At 32.9% G+C, this 23,407-nt stretch overlaps 1 pseudogene; it reads right to left on the bottom strand.

The window, feature by feature from the left end:
• Positions 1-2,587: 2,587 nt before the first annotated feature.
• LOC128174768 (uncharacterized) overlaps positions 2,588-23,407 on the bottom strand; it is a 264,137-nt pseudogene continuing 243,317 nt past the window's right edge.

The following is a 23,407-nucleotide window of genomic DNA, read 5'->3' as shown; positions in this document are numbered from 1 at the left end:
TGTCGTAACCTTGATTGACCCTAAGTACACTGATTAAGGGCGGGTTCTTGACTGATCAGCTTGACGTCATCTTGGAGCATCATAGTAACAAGGTGGTGGCGCCCTCTTAAGGGGCTTTTTAACACCCAATGAACACTTGTATTACTTTGATAGTTGTTTTCCCCAAATAATATAAAACTACTAACTTCTCGCAAGTTAGGTTAATTCCGACGCTCTTTCGAACTCTCAACATCTCTCTCTGACTTCCCCGAATTGGGACTGTGTATCTAGTTTGCTTTTTGTCGAATAAAACCACTATACGATCACTTAAGACTTTTACTTAACGTGTGCACTATTTACGTAAGATACGCGTGGTAGTGTTATACATGTACATGAGCCCTAGGTCTCCTATAATAAACCATGAGATCTTTATATAATTATATTAATTATATATTATATAATTATATTATATAATGCTAATGAATAAAGTTATAAACATTTATCTATCAATGACTAGATATCAGTATATGAAAGCTATAAACGGACTAGAACTTCAGTACACAAAACTGTGACGTGTGACGTCACAACCATGCAGTTTTAACTTTGCTTGCCAAGAAATCTAATTAAATACCTTGGTGCGTTCAAAAATACAGCAACAGCTTATTGCACCTATTAATATGAAACATAATACTTATTCTTGACAACGGTTACTATTATGCAAACAAGTACATTATGCATATTTACCTGAAAAATATGGAGGAGACACTGTACAGTACTTTCCAGATCTTTATTGGCGGGAATACGGTACACTTCCCGCACTGAAGAGCTCTAATAAACTAAAATTTGAGCCCCCCTCCCAAAATAACAATCTGGAACACTGCACGTACCTCCCGTGTTCGAATCCCGTAAGGGCTTCCGTTTTTACTTACAGGGATAATTATTTTAGATATTCATTTATTTATCCCAAACTGCAAATTTTTTGCTTATCTAACATTTGTACAGAATGTTTTTTTGTTAATTTTAATGACTTTTTCCAGATGTGTTATTCCACCTATGGAACGCTGGGTGAAGTACGAGCCAGTTCTCGCCATGGGGAGAGAAGATATGCTGCAGACGGACGGATGGACGGAGAGACTGATACTATGGGTACATATTCTTCAACGGGGGGGGGGGGGGGGATATCTGATGCCTTTTTTATGTGATGTACGCGTACATTTGATTTTCAGTAGTAAAGAAATAAATAACAAGCAATTTTATTTGTTGCCATTAATATTTGTGGTGATCAGGTGATTGGACTAACATAACAATGTTATCAATACAGGTGCATGTACATTACTTATTTATTTAACCTCATCAGCAGACACACAAAAAGACTTTAAGCTTCAAAATGTCTTTATTTTGCAATCTAGACGACACAATCAGAAAAAAAACTTTATAGAAATTTCTCTCTACTGTTGTTTAAAAGATACACAAAAAAACCCAGTTTATTTCTTTAATTTAGGTGGTATGGGACATCTCCATGTCGTGTTAATCGAAATTAATTATAAAATGAAGTGTATTTATATAAGTAGTTTCTTCCCCAATATTGTCCCCTTAACAGCGTAGCGCAGTTGGTTAGATAAGAATCTGTAAATCATGAGTTCGAATCCCGCCGTGGGCTTTAGATTTTTTACCTCTGTTATTTACCTCTAATAGTTTTAAAAGCTATTTTTGATTAAATATTGTAGAATTTGAAAATTCTAAACCGGTAAAAGCATTGTAATGATAATGTACTTTAATCTACATTAATATCAAAAGATGTCCAACACCACCTTACTCACTATATAGTTATAAAACAAAATGTTATTGCACATATGCTACATGCTAATTAGAATGGGGTTTTTTTTTCTCAAACGCTGTATAAAATATAAAGGTACGCAGTTAAAATATATACTGCATGAACTATTAAAAAAAAACAAACGAAAGAAATTCAATGAGCAACTTTTAAAAAATATTTGTTAATATGAGTAAGAATTGGCACAACTAGAACGATTTAATCTGACGCGATACTAACAGCCGCATTTAATGGTGCAATGCCATATTATTCAGGATGCACAAATTATAGAAATATACGGTAACATTAAGTATACGGTATCACACCGATAGGCGATCAATCAAAATGAACTTAGTCAATAGTTAATTCATATATACTTCAGAATAATTTTTTACTTGACTTTTACTTTTTAGATCTTACTTTACTCAATTTAAAAAAAAATGTTGTTCCTCTGAGAAGGATATTTACTGTATTTTGTTCAATGATGATTATTTTCATAGGGACTACTTCTTGTAACACAGGAAATCAGCTTTCTTTGGAGTGTGACGTCTTTTACAAAAACACGGAAAACACGTCGTTTTAAGGTTTGTAGTCAGATATTTTGAGAAAGTGCCGCATCATGTGCCTTTTGTTTGGTGTCAGCTGATGTGATAGGTAGCAAATAATATTTCCTTCGAACATCTTGTCATGAGAAGAACAAACTGATTTTTAAGACTTTTTTACCTCTATTGTGTTACATGTATAGAGTGAAATCAATAACAGGTGTGTACCTTGAAACATAAATAATTATGATAATTATACGGATACACCGAACACGTCAACTTCACAAAGAGTGAGAACCGGGGTTGTCTTTGATATCTTTACGAATCTCCCTTGTGGTGACGTCGGACAGTTGATGACAACCTGCTGTGACGCAGTACCGGGACCAGCAAAGACACCACAGGGAGTGTTGAGGTCTGATTCAGTCAGCCCTACAGTGACGGAAACATTTCGAAGCAGGTTTGAATAATCTAGAATAGTGAAAAAACATTGTAAAAGAAAATAACATTTCAAGAAACGCATTTTTCAAATTTTAATAATTTATTTTCTCGTTATATTATTATTATGCGTGTTATATAAGAAATATGAATGACTTTACAAGGAACAAATTTGAGACAAATTAAACTTGATACGTAATAAAATTCTTCCTGCAAAGAAAACAAGAAACTAAATGATAACGTTTACATATGTACGCTATAGATTCAATGATTTTGTCAAAATGATAGAGCATTACTGAAAAGCTAGAAAAGTCACATTGTATCCATACATGATATTTCTATTTTGCTGTGCTGATACTTTGTACGCTTACCTTCACCACTGTCTATTCCTCTGTTGAGTATTCTGACAGATTTGATGGAATAAACAGTCAGTAGATCCACCCTCCACCAGGGATTGGTGTCGTTTTCAGCTGTGTGTGTACACATGTCTTTGAATATGTCTGTACCTCTGTTGCCATCCACTGCATATTCAGCCCCATAGGCTCCAAGTGTTGACGACTGTTTCGTATGTTTGCCCAATGCAAGACCTAGCAGAGCTGTCAACGATATTTCAGATGTGTGGGAGTAGAGCGGATGATTTTTAAACGTTTCATAGTCAACACTTTACATTCAACCCCACCCCCAAATTCAAAACACATACCCCCTTGGACATGAAATATACAATTTTGGTTGTGAGCTTCCTAGTCTACATAATTATTAATTTAGTAGTGATGATTCCTTGGTAGTAAAGATGTTTTTTAACATTATATGCCTTCAAATTTTCATAAACTATGTCTTTAAAGAGTGGAAAAAAGCTTTTTGTCAAATTTTAGCTTCTAATATTTCCATTAATACAAGAAATGAACAGACCAAATTTAGCATTTTTGAAACAATAACATTGAACTTCCTCAATTGACCTTGGGTCAAGGTCATGACACACCCTTACGTCATAAGCAATATTTGTGTGAAGTAAGAACATTCATTGCTTCTCCATAAGGAAGATATGGACGGACACGAATTTTGCATTTTTTTGCCAGTGACCTTGACCTTGCCCAGATGACCTTAGGTCATGGTCACAACACAAACTTATGTAATAAGCAATCTGTGCGAAATAAGATCCTCCAATGTTTCTCAATAAGAAAGATATGGACCGGACACGAATTTTGCATTTTTTTCTGCCAGTGACTTTGACCTTGCACGAATGACCTTAGGTCAAGGTTATGACACACCCTTAGGTCATAAGCAATCTTTTTGTGAAGTAAGAACGTCCGATGTTTCTCCATAAGAAAGATATTGACCGGACACGATTGCACAGACAGACGGACGGACGGACAAGGTGATTCCTATATACCCCCCCCCCAACTTTGTTTGGGGAGTATAATAAGGCAAACATTCAATTTCATTTACACACTTTTTTTTATAGCATATCGCAAAACATCAATTGTGCAGTAAATGTATTGAAATTGCTTAAAAGTACGACGAAAATTGAACAAAAAAACCTCTTTTTTTTCGTTATATAACTAAAACCAGATAATGGAGTCTTCCTTGCTTGTTCGTATTTAGTTATAAATTATTGAATATAAAGAATTAGGAAGTTTTATGATAAAAATTCAACATTTTTTGTTATTTCTAATTAAACAAATAGACTTGCTAATATTAAAGTATTAATTAGCTAACCACAATCAGTAATAAGCAGTACATTTAAAATGATTTTGATGTAAATGCCAGACGGTGAATCTGTCAATGAAGGTTAAATATTCAAAAGATTTTACAGGAGAAGTGAGTAACACATGGTAGATTTTAGAGCTTATTCTTTGGATTAAATGTCCACAGGGAGAGTGTCTGTCACCTGTGGGGATTGGAGATGCAGGTTGTTTTAAATTAGCTACCCTGGTTTTGTTTATCTATGAAAGCATATATTGTTATACACATAAAAAGTTATAAAAGTAACCAAATATGTTGAAATTATTTTTATCAGTCATGCCCCTTTTTAAAGTAGATCCAGTGTTCTGTGACGTCACACTTTTTTGTAAAACTTTGAATTCTTTAAAAATTGTGCAGGATAGTTTTATTTATTTTATGTGAATATAATCACATGGATGTAATTAGAATTATTGGTAGGTTCAAGATATTTTCGCTCTTAATTTTAAACTAAATTTCCAAATTTTTATATATTTTATCTATGCAAAGGGGAAATAACTCTTTTTCTGACTTTTCTCTCAGGTGTATGTCTAAATGCTATAGTTTTTCTTATTCCAACGATTAATTTTTAAATATTTTTGTAATTTTAGTTTTCTGATAAAGTTGACATTAAAATTAAACAAGAAAAACAGATTTCTGCCTACAAGATTTTACTTTTAACAAAAAAAAAATACATTTTTCTAATGCTAAAATATGCTTTAGTTTATGTTTATCTGGCATCTCAAAAAGTGTGATGACATGTATATTTTTTTCTAACAATTGATGACATTTAAGTCTATTAAGTCGAAATCAGTTCAGTTTTTCAACTTTCTTCAGAGAATTTTACGAGCATGGAGCTACCTTAATATCAGGTCATGCACTTCATTACGGTCATTATTTTTTTCCCAAAAATTGTTAGCCTCATAGTCCTATTTAAAATATTTCTTGCATGGAGGTGGTGGTCATTACAATATTATTTTTCTACTCCGTTATGAAACTTAATGCAAATATGAGACTCCTCGACAAATGTTTGTATAAGCAATGATACTGAAATGACTATTTTTTTTTGTTGTAATAAGCTAGATTATGCATGTTTCTTTTTAACGTTATGGGGATTTTTTTTATTGGTCTGGAAATAAAATATATGCATGCGCCGATACTTTATGTTGCAGCAAAAATCATATCAATGAAACAATTATATCGATCACTTTAAGAAATAGGGATCACTGTTTAATCATTTTTATTTTATATTATATCAACAGACTTGCATTGTCTATATAAAATAATCGACATTTAACCCACCTCGAATGCAATGGACTTTCTTACTGGAAAGCGTCACACACTGATCGTCTGAGGAGCACGCCAGACATTCCTGGTTCATTTCTAATTCATTTACAGTCTACAAAACGGTCACAGTTGATTATAAAAGCATGTTATATATGGGTAACTGTTGGGTTTGATTTTATTATTTTAATAAGAAAGTTTGCGATTGTCAATCGCTTATGTTTTATTTAAAGATGTTCTACAATGTATCTTATGTTGCTGTTGATAAAACACACCATGTCAATATTCATAAGTAAAAAAGAATTTTCATTCATTTATTCCACCATTTACTGGCTTCAATTAGCGAGTGATAGACTATACAGTACATGTAGGTCTCAAATGGTTTTGTAACTAAGCCTACCTGGGATTTTGGTTAATCGGTGCATTTTAACCCTGAGAAATCCTTTTTCGTTTTTTATTTTGCAAAATCGCTTTATTTATTTTTATGATAGTTATATCTTTTATTCATTACCGTTCTAATTACTAATAACTTACAAGTTTACAAGATGCAAACAAAAAATAAAAAAATAAAAATGGGTATCTAAAAAGCTATGATTTAAACAAAATAAATAGCCTTTTAACTATCTGAGGGTTCTTGCACAAAAGTTTCAGCTTTTTTGGCCAAATCATTCTCCTGAAGAATATTTGTTTCATATCTTGTAAATTTACAAAAATGCTTTATTATTCCCCCTTAAAAATAAGGAGCCTGTTTTTCTAACAATCTTGAATTCCTAAGGACGTATGATAAAACAAGCAATATTATAAATGTATGACCTTAAAAAAATTGTCATTGATACTTCGTATTATGAGCATTTCTTCCGTATTATTGACCAGTCAAAAACAGAAGAGATAAATCAATACCTGATTGAGTTCAATTCTAACATAGTCAGGATTGGTTTCCGTTTTGTCGATGGCCGACACGAGTTCACACAGCAGTTCCTGTTTCCGATAGTTGACTCCCCGACATAGCTTGGGTCTGTGTCTACATTCCCGGACACACTGCTGTTGTCCAATGATCTCCAACACCTGGACAATGGGACCACGATACCTCTCACCTTGAACAACCGCAGATGTTACTCCCTCGTACAATGATACAGCACACAGCAGTACTGTTGTGAATGTCACTTCATTCAAATATTTACTAATCAGAAGATGAACCATTCTGTGCTTGTTTTAGACTTGTGTATACAGTGAACTGATTTTTTTTTGTTTTCTTTGCTCTTCTTAAACAATTACACTCTGTAATTGTCCCACCAGTCTATTACGTTTATCTTTTTCGCAGCAAAAATATAAATTAAAATTGAATGAATTTCTATCAATGAACTTTCCTTGAAAAGCTTCTAACAAAATTAATAATATATATTAAAAGTATCTCAAGAATAACCGTCTTTGAATAAAGGAATCGACAACAAATTCAGTTCAAAGAATGACTACGTCATAAACAGAATGTGATATTTGTTCAAATTAGTTTGTTCTTTTTGATATTTCTACATAATTCAAAATCAATTTCCCTTTTAACTGTTCAATTAACTTCTGAATTCAAGATCTACTGGTATTTCTGAAAATTGTAAGACATTGTTGCCATCTTCCGTATAATCAGTGTACCCTTCTGTTAATTCACTGTACATCTACTGTAAAGAGGCACTGTACTCTACAGGACACCACTGTACCTACCGACTGACCAGCACTGTACCCAACTGTACGAGAAAGAGCAAGCTTCTATTTTTTTAGGAGGGGGGGGGGGGGGGGTTCTATAGCATTGAATCATGATTTTTTTTCAGTACACTATCTCATAACTGCACCGTTGTGTGCATACAAATTAAGTAAATCGCGTTAGCGCGTTATGAAAATTTGTATGCACTCATCAATGAAGTTATGAGACTGTATACTTCAAAAAACCATGATTTAATGCTTTTATTTACATCTTTTTAACGTCATGCCTTGTCTACAAATGAGATTTATAGCTCGTGGAGTGTAAATATATTATTACATAAGCAGATTTAGAATTTTTTTTTCGGGAAAGTGCAACATGGGTATGTAAACTACCCCATCCCATAGATCAGTTCATGTATTAAAAATCAGAATTCAGTTAGCACTCGTGATATACTGCCTTTAAAAAGGACAATTATTGTGCGATTTAAAACTAAATGAGTTTTGTACTATAAAGTAAATTCAGTAATATTAATATTTTTAACAATGAAAAAACATATTATTAAAGAATTTTTAAAATAGAAATTGAAGATAATCGTTCACTCCTGACTTCAAGCGTATATAGTAAAATCTATGTCATATTTTCGTTGTTAGTCTTTTTTGGTTTAAAATCAACTAGTTGACTATATTTGATCTACACATTTATAAGCGAATGGACGTGTCATTGGACTTTTATGTCATGGTCGACTGGCAAACAGTTATCATCAAGTCATTTTCACAGTAACGACTGGACTGGCAGCTTAACAAATGCAGTACACATTTGACTGCACGTGCCACTCCCATACAAATCGCAATTTATTTTAATTTTCCAGCGGTGTCTTATATTTCAACAAGTGTCCCTGTAAAAAAAGGCAGTCAAGGACAATGCAAAAGAAATCTTATATCAATTGTTATATAATTATATAAAGTGTAGTGTAACAGTAATGTAACAGTTGAAACATGCATTTATTTTTCTCAGCGTGTTTATTGAAACCGCACATGCCATAACCGACTTTATGTGTATACTACCCGTGTGATACACCCTCGTGCAGGTATGTTAAGGCTTCCTACAGCGATGTATAGAAGATCATTTGTCTGTACTTCATACAATATGACGGTATAATTAACTTTGACATCACAATCTGCATTTCATTCGATAGTACTCAGGGAATGTAACGTAACGTTGATATTGAAACATTAATTAAAACTTCGTGTTTCATTTCCATAGATTTTTCCATTAATAATAATGTAGACTATAGAACTCAATAATATTGATGATAAGTATCAATTAGTCGACAGATTATATGAGCTAAGTATATGAATATAAGTATGCTTACAAGGTACTGATTTTAAAAAACTGCTTTCGTACTGATCAAATAAAGTATCTAACATTGCTGGGAATCTATCATCAGTGTAATGATACGGAATTTATCCGTCCGTGTTTTTAATTTTACGTTGTCCCTGTTCTGTTTGTTGTGTACATCCGGGAAGACCCCCGCATTTGTTTATAGGCATAATTGCCATCCCTGTGCTGTATACAGGCCCAAAGAGTAAGTATTTCTTATGCAAAATGTCAATCACTATCTAAATATTGTATATATGCGAAGTGTCATTCTTTGTCAATCCTTTATTTTTGCATAATTGTTGTAAATCATATAAAAGTGCACAAACGCACATGGAGTTGACATCATGTAAAATCTGGATAGGATATTTTATGAAACATTATTTTGGTAACAATTTTGCTTATATCAAGTCAAAAGGTCAAGCGATATAAGTACAGTATAAATATTAAATGTAATTTGTTTAAAGGTCATAAAACCCCTTTTCGTGTATTTTTTATAATTTGGCATAATGTATATCATGGATTGGCCATTGTATAATTTGTGAACTGTTTATGAATTGTCTGTTTTATGTAATTATTTGTAAGACGGCTTGTTTTCTTTTTGTAGCCTCTTACTCTCATGACAGAGGAGGCCAATAAACCTCTTTAACAAAGAATTGTTGAAGCTTGTTTGTGCACAATCAGTATAAGGATTAAAGCTTCTACAATTATTCCTACCAGTCAAAAAAGGTCGTTCTTTATTGACTCCATGGTTATAAAACATGATAAAACCCAACCTGTTTGATTTGGTATTTTTAATAAGAGAAATTCAATATAAAAGATCATAAAAAGCATGCATGTAGTGTCATAGATATGTAACATTTAGTCTAATGTGAAACTCCAAGAGTAAGTTTTGGTATGATCTCTCACATCTATAAGGAGTGAACCTAAAAGGGTTGAAACGCGCCAACATTAAGCATAATACGTTATCGTATTAGACAAGAATTTATCTATGATATTAATAAGACGGAGAATCCAAGCACGACAACTTCACATAGACTGAGTGTCTCAGTTGTCTTGGAGATCTTACGAATCTTCCTTGTGGTAATGTCGGAGAGTCGATGACGACCAACTGTGACGCGGTACCGGGACCAGCAAAGAAACCACAAGGAGTGTTCACATCAGACTCCGTCAGCCCTACAGTGACGGCAACGTCCCGAGGTGGGTCTGACACATCTTAAAAGATTAAAAACAGATAAACTTACAGAAACATTTAAAGCACTATGATATTCAAAGATAATGTAGTTTATTCATTATATTACTCATATGCACGTTGTATTCTTAGAAAAATAATTACTACACAACGGAAACATTTGCACTTAACGAGGCCGGGTCTAATTAGTTCTGCCCTAGATTTTTTAATGAAATTTTTTACCTGAATTTCTACTGATATAATTATTATTTTAAGATTAAAAAATAAGACATTTACCACACCGTTTGTTTAGGGGGTCATCTCAAAGTTTGGTAATCTTTAACATAGGACCCTATGGGATTTCGCTTGAAATGTATCAATTTTGCACATTTTTTTAAACTTTTGCCCTAGGGATTTCTTTTTCTGTTCTACATATTAAATTTATTGCTAAAAGGCATCAAATGGTCAAACAAAAAAAAACCTTTTACCTCCTGGTTTGTTCCAGGGGTCTTATCAAAGTTGATTTTTGTATGCCCAATTTCCCAGATTTGTCAGATAATGGCTATTTTTTATTTGACAAAGGCGGAAAAGGTGATCTTTATAGTATTATTAAAGCCTTCAGACATATTTAAGTAATAAAAAAATATATAACATCACATATTAAGGGTCATTAATATAAAATACATGGTTACTGTCTTGAAATATATGAATTAAGCTATATTTAGGCGGGTTAAGAAAACGTGACAGAGGGTTTGGCCTGCTGAACCCTCTTCACTTTTTCGACCCGAGCCCAAATATAGCTTATACTTCGAGACAGTTATGTTTATTCCACAATATAACATTAATTTTACGCATTAAACGAGCCATTTTCAACAAATTTCGCTGAATATCTGCAGATAAAACTATCACGCCATGGCGTCAAACAAGCAAAAAGATGACGTCACAATACAAATGAAACGCTGCGCGAAAGCGTGCGTACTCGTTCTGTACTCGGCCTCGTTAAGTAATATTTGAATGCAATAAAAATATACTTGCAAAAATAATTCAAAAAAAAACAGAATGGCAAATAAAACGGTTTTTTTTTTTCGTTTATCAATAATTTTGTATAAGTTTTTGACATTTACCGCAAAGTAACGAGGACTATGCCGTGTCCATCCTTTAATTATGATTTAGCAATGTCGTTTCTCTGTAAGCCTACCTGATAACGTCACTATGGAGACTTACCTCCTCCTGCGTCTATTCCTCTGTTGAGTATTCTGACAGATGTGATCGTATACACAGTCAGTAGATCCACCCTCCACCAGGGCTCTGTGTCGTATCCTCCTGTGTGTGTACACTGTTCTTAGAGAAGGTCTGTACCTCTGTTACCATCTGCTGCCAACTCAACTCCATAGGTATGAAACGTTGAAGACTGTTCGGTTGGTTTACCCAATAAAGTGCTAAGAGAACTGTCAACAATATTTGGTGCTAGTGTGAATAAAATGCAAAGTGATACAGTTTATAACAAAACAAAGAAAAATTACTTGAAATAACTGTTCATTCAATGTCTGCAATGCCAAATTGAGTTTCTGTTAGAAATTTTAAAAACTTCATTTCATAATAAGATGCTAACTCTGTTATTTATATCGAAACTAATTTGACTATTATTACTTGAAAATTTAGTTACTTTCTATTATAAATAGCTTATACTGAAATATCATGCGATTAAACTCCAACCGACCTTTACAGCAAACATTAAGAAAGTAGTTTTCTCATGGTCTTAGTTGTCCAATCCTTTTATATTATTATTAAGTTTATTGTAATGAGTAGAATCTGTTCTGCACAAAATATGAATTAAATGATATTGATATAATTTTGCATTGTTTATGGTTTAAGCTGATACAAAAATAAACCTAAAGCACAACAGAGAACATTCGATCTAATTTCCTTAATTGTTTTCTTCAAGACTATTTTGGCAGTACTGAAACAAAGGCAAAATGTATGTGGTAGTCAAAATAATTTTCATGATTTCTGTTGGTTCGTTTTTAATTTTCTTGTACGACAATTATATGACACACAATTTAAACATATTGAGAAAAAGCTTTAAAATCACACCAGTTGTCATATGTCAAATTCTGCGAACTCATAGAGATTTAATGCAAGCAGAATAACATCAGTATAAAGAAGTTAAGGACAATTAATATTTTAGTATTATTATTCCTTGTTACTTGTAGCTCAAAACAATGACGCTTTTAATTTGTTAAGCTTCACTGCCCTTTGTGAGTAAGCAATAAATGGTAAAAGGAATATTCGATTAATAAACAGTAAATTGTGTTGTTTCTATTAAAGTCAAGTCATTATACATTTTCGGTGGTTGAACAAAGGCTTTTAGAAGTAAATGCTTTTAAATATCATACATATAACTTAGAATTAAGTGAGACATGAAAAACAATTTGTTTTAGAAATTAATCAATACAGCTTTGTGTTTACGTTATTTTTGTAAATACTTCATGATATCCCCCGTAATCGCGGAAATATGTACTTTACATATTTAAATTTTTTATACCTTTTTTTCATTTTTGTATCTTTTACGGGATACCCTGAATACATAATCATGAAGAAAGTATTAGTTCAATCGTTAAAAGTATACAGAAACAATCAATATTCCACGTGATTCAAATTAATACACACCTCCGGTTTTGTCTTTCATTTTCTCAAGTACGTTTATGTTTGTCTCCCTGTAAATAATATGGTTCTTTGGGTAGTTGGATGCATCAAATAACTCTTTATTTCGAACCATGTCTTGATACAAATCTTCCGTTTGAAACTTGTAAAACAAGGAGTCGGTGTCCGTCATCAGCAATGTCGCCTTGTCACCAAACTTTCTTCAAATTGATACATGAATAGTTTGGAGAGCTCTAAAACAACCATTCCCGTGTAGGTTTGTTTAGTAGCAACTTAACCTTAACCTTCTTGTTTTTTTACACCAACCAAGTGTTTGTTAAAAATAGTGAAATTTCCAGATCTTTGCTTGGCGACCAATTTATGTAAAACCTTTAGGTTATTAACCAATTTAAAGTTCATCCTTTTTTGTATATTTTCCATCGTTTTCCTAAGAAAGGGGGAATAAACTTTATAATTAGAGAAAAGATTGTTGTCCTTATATAACAGAAATTAGTATTGCTAACGTGCATCTAATAGTTATAGTATATGATATTGTGTTTGAAGATTAATACTTTAATCTACGGTCAATTTGTCATAAATAGGTCGAACACATGTATGTTTGCAGTATATGCTAGTTTTCTACAACCCTAATATTGTCTTAAAGCTGAACACCGCTCGTAAATTGTCACAGCCACACAGGTACCTGGTATGTGAACCCTTCGATTTTGTTGCACCTGATTTCCGACTGAAAACTCATCGCCGACGTATAGTATTCCTTTCGTGGTCTTTGGATTTTGTGCATTTAGTTCTTAATTTATGTGCATATTCAGTTTGTTATTATATTTTGACCAGTTTATTTGATGAAAGTATTCTCTTGGCATGAAAAAAGTGTATAAAGCTTTATATTTTTATTGCGATCGAGTAACAAGGCGAGGCAAAATGTATGTCCGCACAGGTGATACCTCTATAGCGAAACACTTTAAACTGCGAATAGGCCTGCAGCTTATATAGGGGTTGTAGGGATAACAGTGGTGAGAGAGAAATACGGCGCACAGTGCATATTTACGAGCAGTGTTCAGCTTCAAGGAAATTGAGGAAATGTGTAACTTGGTGTAATATTTGAGTTGATTATGCACTTATTATCATTTTATTTTATGGTAGCTTTTTACCGAATTCAGGAATAAGTCATTGATAATCTGTCTTCTTGAGGCAGAATAGTGACGTTGTGCAATACAAATTAGGTTTTATTAGCTCACCTGAGCTGAAAGCTCAAGTGAGCTATTCTGATCACATTTTGTCCGTCGTCCGTCTGTCCGTCTGTCTGTCTGTCTGTCTGTCCGTATGTAAACTTTTTACATTTTGAACTTCTTCTCTAAATCCGCTTATCCAATTTCAACCAAATTTGGCACAAAGCATCCTTATGTGAGGGCGAATATAAATTGCAAAAATAAAAGTCCGATCTGTATTCAAAGCGGAGAAAACCTTGAAACTGTAGAAAAAGGGGGGTGCATTTTTAAAAATCTTCTTCTCAAGAACTATTGATTCCAATTCAACGTAGTTTAGCATAAATTATCCTTATGGGAAGGAAAATATAAATTGCAAAAATTAAGTGCTAATTCTGTTTCAAATCTGAGTTATTACGAAAATAATAATAAAGGAAATGCGTGTTTTAATCTGTTTAATAGCTTCGGGTTCGGCATCCGGTAATCCGGCATCCGGTAAAATGGGTAGGCAAGATTTGGTCTGGGCAAAACAAAGATTGGCAGTTAATAATCTGCCATTCTCATTAAAATTTCAGGATATTTGATGGACTAGTATATTTGTATTCGCTGTAAATATTGCTGCAAAATAATGCGTATTTGGAATTGACGATTGTCGATCTGCCTTGGCTTTTATTTTGCCACGGCCCGGGTTTGCATACCCATTTTACCTAGACTCGTATTCCATACTTCTAAAACGAGGTTCTTTGTTTAAAGCAGCCATGACATTATACGAAAAAGGGTCGATCTGACTAATGAATTCGCTTGTTGTGAAACAGTTCGCGTATGAAGGGAAATTTTTGAAACATGCAAAATATATTGTTGCCGATTTTGTGAAGTAAATTGAGGCTAAATATTTCAATGCGTTGACAGTTTTCACACATGACGTTGGTGTTAGCTTGTTCCGATTCATTATTTCTGCTTGTAACCTGGGAACTATCGTCTGTATTAATTATTTCGTGATTTTGACGTATCAAATCAAACAGAGACTTTGGTAAATCAAACAGTTAACTGTTTACCTGCGCAAATTGAGCAAAATCTGATGTATCAAAAAATAATGAAATACAATTCATTCTATCGGTAATTCGATCGGCATTATCTTTTGCGTAATGGTAGATTAATGAAATAGGTTTTGTTGCGATGCTCGGCATTTTCTCGAGTTTATTCAGTTTAAATAAAGTTTGGCATTGCTGACGGAAATATGTAGGTATATACATGTATATATATGATTCATTTCGAAAAAATAAATTGTGTTCTTTATTTGTTATAGTGAATGTTTCTTGTGTTTAATTGTTTTCAATTTCTATTTACTAACCATATTTGAGTGTTAAGCTTCAAATTATAAGCAAGATACAGAGATTTGCTCACAATTCTATGTTTGTACACAGATCTTAAAAACTAAAGATTAAAAAAGTAAAAAATTTATCAATATTTATTAAGAAAATTTTCAAAGTCTGTTCGTTCAGAAACCAACTTTAACATCTTATTGTATTGTAAACTTAACATTTTTTCATCATTATTACTCTTACTGTACATGTGATCCTTCACTGTGTTTGTGTACATTTGTATAAACTGATTTTGAACCTCAAATACCAGTGAACTGGTCTTGAGTGAATAAAAGAATATAAAATCTTAGGCCATTCTTTTTTTCCATTTTAAATGCTGAATAGGAAATACCAAGTTAAATATCATAAGCTGAATGTAATAAACTCATGTGAACAAAATATGAATCAAACCTAGGCGAACTGTGAGCTCTGTATCCTGCTTATAATTCTACAATTGACGCTGAAATTTTGGTTGAACATTAGAAAATTTTTATGAATTAGAGTATGTTAAATACTTGTACAAACAAAATAAAAGAATGATACTGTGAAATCATTAGATTTCGTGGTGGCTTATTTTTCGTGGAATTCGTGGGTACCTCTCATCCACGAAATAACATCCTTCATGAATTGATGAATTAGGGTAATAAAGTCATATTCCCTTTTGTAGATATATATGAATACACGAAATTACGTCCCCACGAACCTGTAAAATTTAAGTCATCCACGAAAATTGGCCCCCACGAAATTTAATGATTCCACAGTATTCTGTATATATCTACTCTCTGGGGCCCTCTCTTTATACAATAAATAATGTGAAATCTACATCAATTTTGATAGTTTTTCAGACACGAGTAAATAAAAACGACATCTTTAAAACAGTTTCCATATTTCTGACACATTTCTGTTGTGGGGATAAAGTAATTATCGCTATTCCTAAGAATATCACAGCGGAAAATTATTCTGGTTTGTACGCGAAGTAAATAACAGTCATTTAATTATAATGGAGAAGACAAATAAATTTTTTGAATGTTTTTAGCTCACCTGAACCGAAGGTTCAAGTGAGCTTTTCTGATCACCTGTTGTCCGTCGTCCGTCCGTCCGTCCGTCTGTCCGTCCGTCTGTAAACTTTTCACATTTTTGACTTCTTCTCTAGAACCGCTGAGCCAAATTTAACCAAACTTGGTACAAAGCATCTTTATGAGAAGGGGATTCTAAATTGTTAAAATAAAGGTCACAACCCTTTTTAAAAGGGAGATAATTGCGAAACTGCGAAAATTGGGTGGGTGTCTTAAAAAATCTTCTTCTTAAGAACCACTGCACCAGATATGCCAATATTTACACCAAAGCTTGTATATATAGTGAAGATTCTAAATTGTAAAAATCGCGATCCCCGGGTCAATACTGGGGTCCCAAGAGGGGTTCAAAGTTGATTAAAAACGACAAATTTAACATAGAAATATATGGGGGAAAATGTTTTTAGCTCACCTGAGCTGAAAGCTCAAGTGAGCTATTCTGATCACATTTTGTCCGTCGTCCGTCTGTCCGTCCGTCCGTCTGTCCGTCCGTCTGTAAACTTTTTACATTTTGAACTTCTTCTCTAAAACCGTTTATCCAATTTCAACCAAATTTGGCACAAAGCATCCTTATGGGAGGGCGAATATAAATTGCAGAAATAAAAGTCCGATCTGTATTCAAAGCGGAGAAAACCTTGAAACTGTAGAAAAAGGGGGGTGCATTTTTAAAAATCTTCTTCTCAAGAACTAATTAGTTCAATTCAACGTAGTTTAGCATAAATTATCCTTATGGGAAGGAAAATATAAATTGCAAAGATTAAGTGCTAATTCTGATTCAAATCTGAGTTATTACGAAAATTATAATAAAGGAAAGGCGTGCTTCAATCAGTTTAATAGCTTCGGGTTCGGCATACGGAAAAATGGGTAGGCAAGACTTCTGAGCAAAACAAAAGATTGGCAGTTATAGATCTCGTAAAATTTGATCAAGGCATTTTACTACTACACACATTTACATTGTTACAAAATCGAACTATTAATTTCTACTTCTTTAACGCAATGGTTGGATTAATTAATAAAGGTGTAAAATAACATGATATAATCCGACATTTTTAAGTCCGACTTAACATATATGTAATTGGCGGGTAGATAGCGTCTTTTTTTTCCCGCCACAATTCAGCGAACGAACTCAAGATGTCAGCATCGAAAAAGTTGAAGCTAGAAGAGGATAAAACAACTGTATCGGGTTTCGTCCAAAACGTTTCTCCCATTCGCACGAGTAGGACGAATTCTCGGTACTTCAATGCAGTCGTTCAAACCAAAAGAAATGAGTTTAACAGAATCGCCTGTTTCGATGTTTCAAAACACTCAGTACTTACGGATGCTAGTCGAGCACAAACCCCCCTTAAATTGTCGGATGTACAACTAGTACCGAGCAGGATTGACTCTTCAAAATCTGAAGTTTTGTTAAACTACAAAACCAAGATAGAAGTGTGTAGAACTCTGGACTTTCACTACAAAAAATCTCCAGACGACGATGACAAGACGGGTGAAAAAGTCAAAACCCTTGCAGAAGTCCAAGCCACCCCGGAACACAACAAGGTATTTATCGGATAAAACGAAGATAATCGCCCCCATATTAGCTAGTATTTTTATAAAAATTTTAAAAAGTGCTTGTATTTATCATAGTTATCACGCGCGGATTCAGTTTTATTTTCAGGGGGAAAGGGGGGGGGGTTCCGAGGGTTGAATTATAGACTTTTAGGCCCCAACAAAGACGTTTAGGACCCAAGATGTTTAGGACCCAAGCTGTCTAGGCACCAATTTCAAAATGTTTCGGCACCTATTTGAATTATGTATCTCTTAAGCAGTTTTAAGAAAATAAATGCATTTTTGTTAAATTTGGAGAAAATGAATTATATAAAAATTGCGATGTCAGAGCTGAGATTCATGACTAGAACACAAAATTAAAGTTATATGAGGGTATGCATTTTAATTAGTATTCATATTTGATAATTGGTTTGTTGTCCATTATTGGAATTATACAAAGTTTGAATATTTAAAAAACAATCTTTTATCATTGGTTATCTTCAACCGTCTACTTGAACACAAGTGATTTATGTAATCATTCCAGCAGAAAGATATCTCGACAATTATAAAACTTCGCTGTTATAATTATGCTTATTCTAAAGGTGGGTCGCGGGTTTACCCCATAAAAAATCTCACGAAAAAACATACCCTGAAAATTTGTCATGATGTATATATGCTTCCAATCTGCATTTCCAACTTACGATTCTTATATGAAAACTAAGACTTGGTATGAATTACTACTTTAGTATTTACACTATAGACCTAAATCAAATTACTTTATTATAACTAAGAGCATTTGACGTTAAAAATGTAATGCGGGACACCTTGAGATGTCTCCTTTATGATGTCATAAACAAATGCGCCAAAAAGAGCCATTCGAGTTGTCTAAATTGTGTACAGAATTTGATGACGAAAGCAAACCCGCGACCTACCTTAACTATAGATGCAGGTGATGAATATATTTCTCAGGGATATTTTTTAGAATATTCATGAAATTTATTTAACAGGCATGCAAAGCAAGTACACCTTAGATTCACGTTTGAGTTAATTAATTATTTTAAGTGGAAAAACCCATACATGTGTAGAATATGTGATATTTATAACAGATTTAGATAAATTATTGCTTAAAATTGCTTAAAGAACACTAGCCTCTTCATAATTTACTTCTCAAGAGTGGTGTGAAACACCCATTGTAGTACAGCTTTGGACCCCCTACCCCCTTCTACATCCATGCATAATTATAGTTGAAAGAAGCATGTTTGAAAATCATATATGTTACCTTAAATTTGTAATGTTTAAAACTGCATGGTCCATTTTTTTTTTATCTACTACAGTATCAAATAATATTTCATACAAAATAATTTTTGCCTATTTACATGTACACCAGCAAAATTATTAAAATTAAAAATATTTAGAATAGTTAAAAATAATTTCATTATGGCAAATGCCCAAATACAAAGAAACAAAAACAAACCAAATGTATCATGCGAATTGGAATTGTATGGATTTGTCCCCTAAACGTTTGCATTTATTCATGTTCTGCCTTAATTGTAAACAAAACATATTTTTAGAAATAATAGTAAACAAAACGTGCACACTGGTTTATTTTTTATTTGCCAAAACATTATGATCTCTATTAAACGACATATATCAAATCCATATTAAAATCTTAAAAGTTTTTAGTGTAGAGCAAAAATCATTATATGCAATAGAATTTGTTTGATAATATGTTATATATTATTATACTTCAATGTTAAATTCTGATATTTAATTAATTTAAATGTAGTTGAGAATCTGTTCCGTTACCCCCAGCAACACACTTGGCGAAGAGTAACAGTATATAAATAGGGCCTGTTTGGGAGGGCAACAGTTGAAATTGACTCCCCGAGAAAACCGTTGTCAAGCGATGCGAAGCGGAGTTTGACACTGGTTTTCGAGGGGAGTCAATTTCAACTGTTATCCTCCCAAACAGGCACTATTTATTTTATTATACTGAATGTCTTCATTTTAGAGAAATTTTTACCGGTTTTATATACAAAGGATGTGAATTCTACTGCAAATCGTACGCGCAATATTTACGCGCATGTAACAATTCATTGTGTTACCTGTTGCCAAGTGTGTTGCTAACGCTGAGGGTAATAGAACGGATTATTAATTGCGTCTAAACCAATCAAATTTCAGTATTTAACATGTAAGTATAACAAAACGAATTGTTACATACTATAAATAAATAAATAGTGCCTGTTTAGGAAAATAAGAGTTGAAATTGACAACCCTCGAAACACACACACACACTGTGTACAAGTCAAAATATTTGGTAGACAAACTTTTTATACCAAGTTAAAATACTAGACTTGTGTCATTCTCAGAATGTTAAAAGATTTTTTTCTTTAGAATGTTATGTCATCTGCGTTTGTTTCCTTAGGTTGCTGTAGAGGTCAGAGTCTTGTCAGTGTCTCAACAAACGGTACAAGTAGTGAGGGAATCGCCCATAAAACGCCAAGAAATTACAGTTGCTGATTCTACCACTGCAATGAAGCTCACCATTTGGGAAGATTTGGTATCCAAACTGGAAGTTGACAAAAGCTACAAGATCCTTCACTTATCCACAAGACTCTTCCAAAATGCAAAATCAATTACCTCTACAAAACAGACGACCATTTCACAGATTCCTGACATCATCAACTGTGCGCCAGCGATAGACTCTGATGTAATCACAAAGGAAGGCAAAATCACCCAAGCAGGACTTACACTTAGTTACCTGTGCGACAATTGTAAATCAAAAGTTGATTTCAGTAATCAAAAGTTTGTCAGATGCCAGTCTTGCAAACTAAAAATGACCAAAGAGTCACTGCACAGGTCCATCAGCGGAACCTTGTGTTTCTCGTCTGGATATGAAAAATACAAACTCACTATTTTTTCTTCAGTCTTGTTAACATTAGCAACGACAAACAATCTAGATTCAGATGACAGTGAGGTACTTGAAGAATATTTGCTGTCAAATTCGTTCAAAATCTCTTTCTCGCAAGACAACAAAACTGTGTTAGACATCAAACTTTTCGTTCCAAACACGTGAATCAAAATGCTCATTTTGTTTTGCACAGTTTAGCTAGAACTTTTGCATTTTGATATTAATCATGTTACTTTTAACTTTACTTTGTTGTCCTTATTTGTTCAACATCTTCATACATGCTCTAAAATTTGTTCAAGATGTTATTCGAACGGGACAACAGAACTTTGTTTTGCATACTATTGCTTAAACTGGATTTTAGTATTGTTCATGTTAAATTATGACATAACTTTGTTGTTCCTTATCTATCCAACAACTTCATATTTGTTGTGAAATTCACTCAATTTATCATTTACGCAGGACAGCAAAACTGTTGGACATCAAACTATTAATAAAGAATCTGTAACTCAAATTGCTTTATTTGTTTTCATAATATTACTAGAACTGTCCATTTTGGTATTATTCATGTGAAATTGTTTTTAAATTTCTTTTTTTCCCCTTATATGTACGGCAATTATTTTTATGTTTCATAACTCATAATTAAGTGTTCATTTTTTTTGTTCCTTATCACACATTACATCTGTTGTTCTTTTATTTTTTATATGGCAGGTAACATTTCCTATTTCATTTTTATTTATTTACATTTCTACAAATGTAAAATATACCTTTTTATATTACATGCAAGATGCATATTCAATTAATGATCAACCATATTATTCATACAGTACACAAACATGCTGATATAATAAAAAAAAAATTGCAGAATTATTTATTTTTTTTAAATGATCTCTTTAAGCCTCGAAATTAACATGACCCATTTTGATTTTTAAGTTTAACACTACTGCACTGCTGAAATGTATGAAACATTTTTTTGCATGCTTTTTTATCTTATTTGTTGCAACAAAGAGCAATATATTTTAATTTTTTGTTGTTGTTGGTTTTGTTTGTCTTTATTTAGACTAGAAAAACTGTTTTTATGCAATGTGCATATTTTTTGTGGGTTTTTTCCTTATTAAATTGATGGTTATTTACTATTTACTGCTTTATTTTTCTTTCAAATACATGTATATATGATTCATGGCTTTCAATAAGATCTTGTATTTTTCAAGGGTAGCGTAGTACACCTATAACTTAAATGTCTTTGTTCATTTTCTAATTTTTACTTCCTCAATTTTTCAATTGATCTAAAAAAAGTAGACTAACTCCTTGATAATTCACTTTTTTATTGTAAATTAAAGAAATCTTTGATACAACACAAGGTTGTCTCTAAAAATTGAAGTAGAAGGAGGAAATGAAAAAGTAGAAGGGGGTCTGGGGGTCTTGCTGATAGCTACATTGTGTTTGAAATGGGAAAATAGTCATGTAATTGAGGCATTATAGGTGGGGGAATTCCCCACCTCCTGGGTTTTGGAGACAACCCTGCAACAGAAAGTTAGGGGGAGGAAGGCAATTCCTCCCTGATACTATGTGCCTGTATTCAAAATTCTGACTAAACTGTCTTTTTTTTTTAAAAACTGACAGTTACAACTTATTTGCATTTTTATTTATGTCAGCTTTTACAGTTTAGGCAAACTTCTATGGCCTAATAAGTGCATAAGCAGAGGAAGTTTTATATATAAAGAAAATATCATATCGACATCTATATCCGTCTCAATGCCAAATTTATTCTGTATTTCTAAAGTTTTGGTAGTTAATTTTAATCAACTTCTATGCAGTTAACCTGCCAAACCAAAAGTGGAACAGTATTTGGACTGAAGCACAAATCGTGATCACTGGCAAAACTTAAAAATAATTGATATATCTGTACTTATGCAATCAGAAGCATGTTCAATGTATAATTACATTGAAAATACCCTGATTTTAAATGGAACAAATATTTTACTTTTTTAGTCGTATGTATTCCTACTCCATAGTTAAATATTGTTTGTATACAATTTTTCAAAAATATTTCGATTACTAATACATGTACATCATAAAATTTGATGGCATTTATTTTTTTCACGACATCATTTCTGGTGGGTTTATGTCTACAATAGCTCAGAAATCTTGTAGATAAAGCCTCATAATTCATATTACAATAAAAAGTGTGTAATTATTCAAATACAGCTAAGAAACCACTTGCCATGCAAAATTACATTTAAAAGTAAATTAATGATCAATAAAGCCAACTTTCCGTTAGTACTTCTGTACTTTGATTTTAAATTGGTAATTAAATAACCCCATTCTTAGGTCACCTTAGTCACTTGGATCACCTATTGTTATCTATTTTTGTCCATCTGTTGTACACTTTTAAACATGTTTACCTTCTTCACCAAAAGCACTTCATCAATTTCATCATTTAGCATGAGCAACTATTTTTATGGGTAAAAGGAGTTTATTTTGTGAATTTCATGGCCCACTGGCAATCTGCAATCATTGTTCAGGTGAGCGTTGTGGCCCATGGGCCTCTTGTTTCGGAGTTAATCTAACTTTTTCTGTAAAAATTCACTGAAATAAACTTAATTTTTTTTATCTCTAAATAATTTTTCTAATAGCTTAATCATTTCATTTAATGGAA

Source organism: Crassostrea angulata, chromosome 2, assembly GCF_025612915.1.
Source record: "Crassostrea angulata isolate pt1a10 chromosome 2, ASM2561291v2, whole genome shotgun sequence".
Taxonomy (NCBI): Eukaryota; Metazoa; Mollusca; class Bivalvia; order Ostreida; family Ostreidae; genus Magallana; species Magallana angulata.
This window is presented reverse-complemented; position numbering and strand designations above follow the sequence as displayed.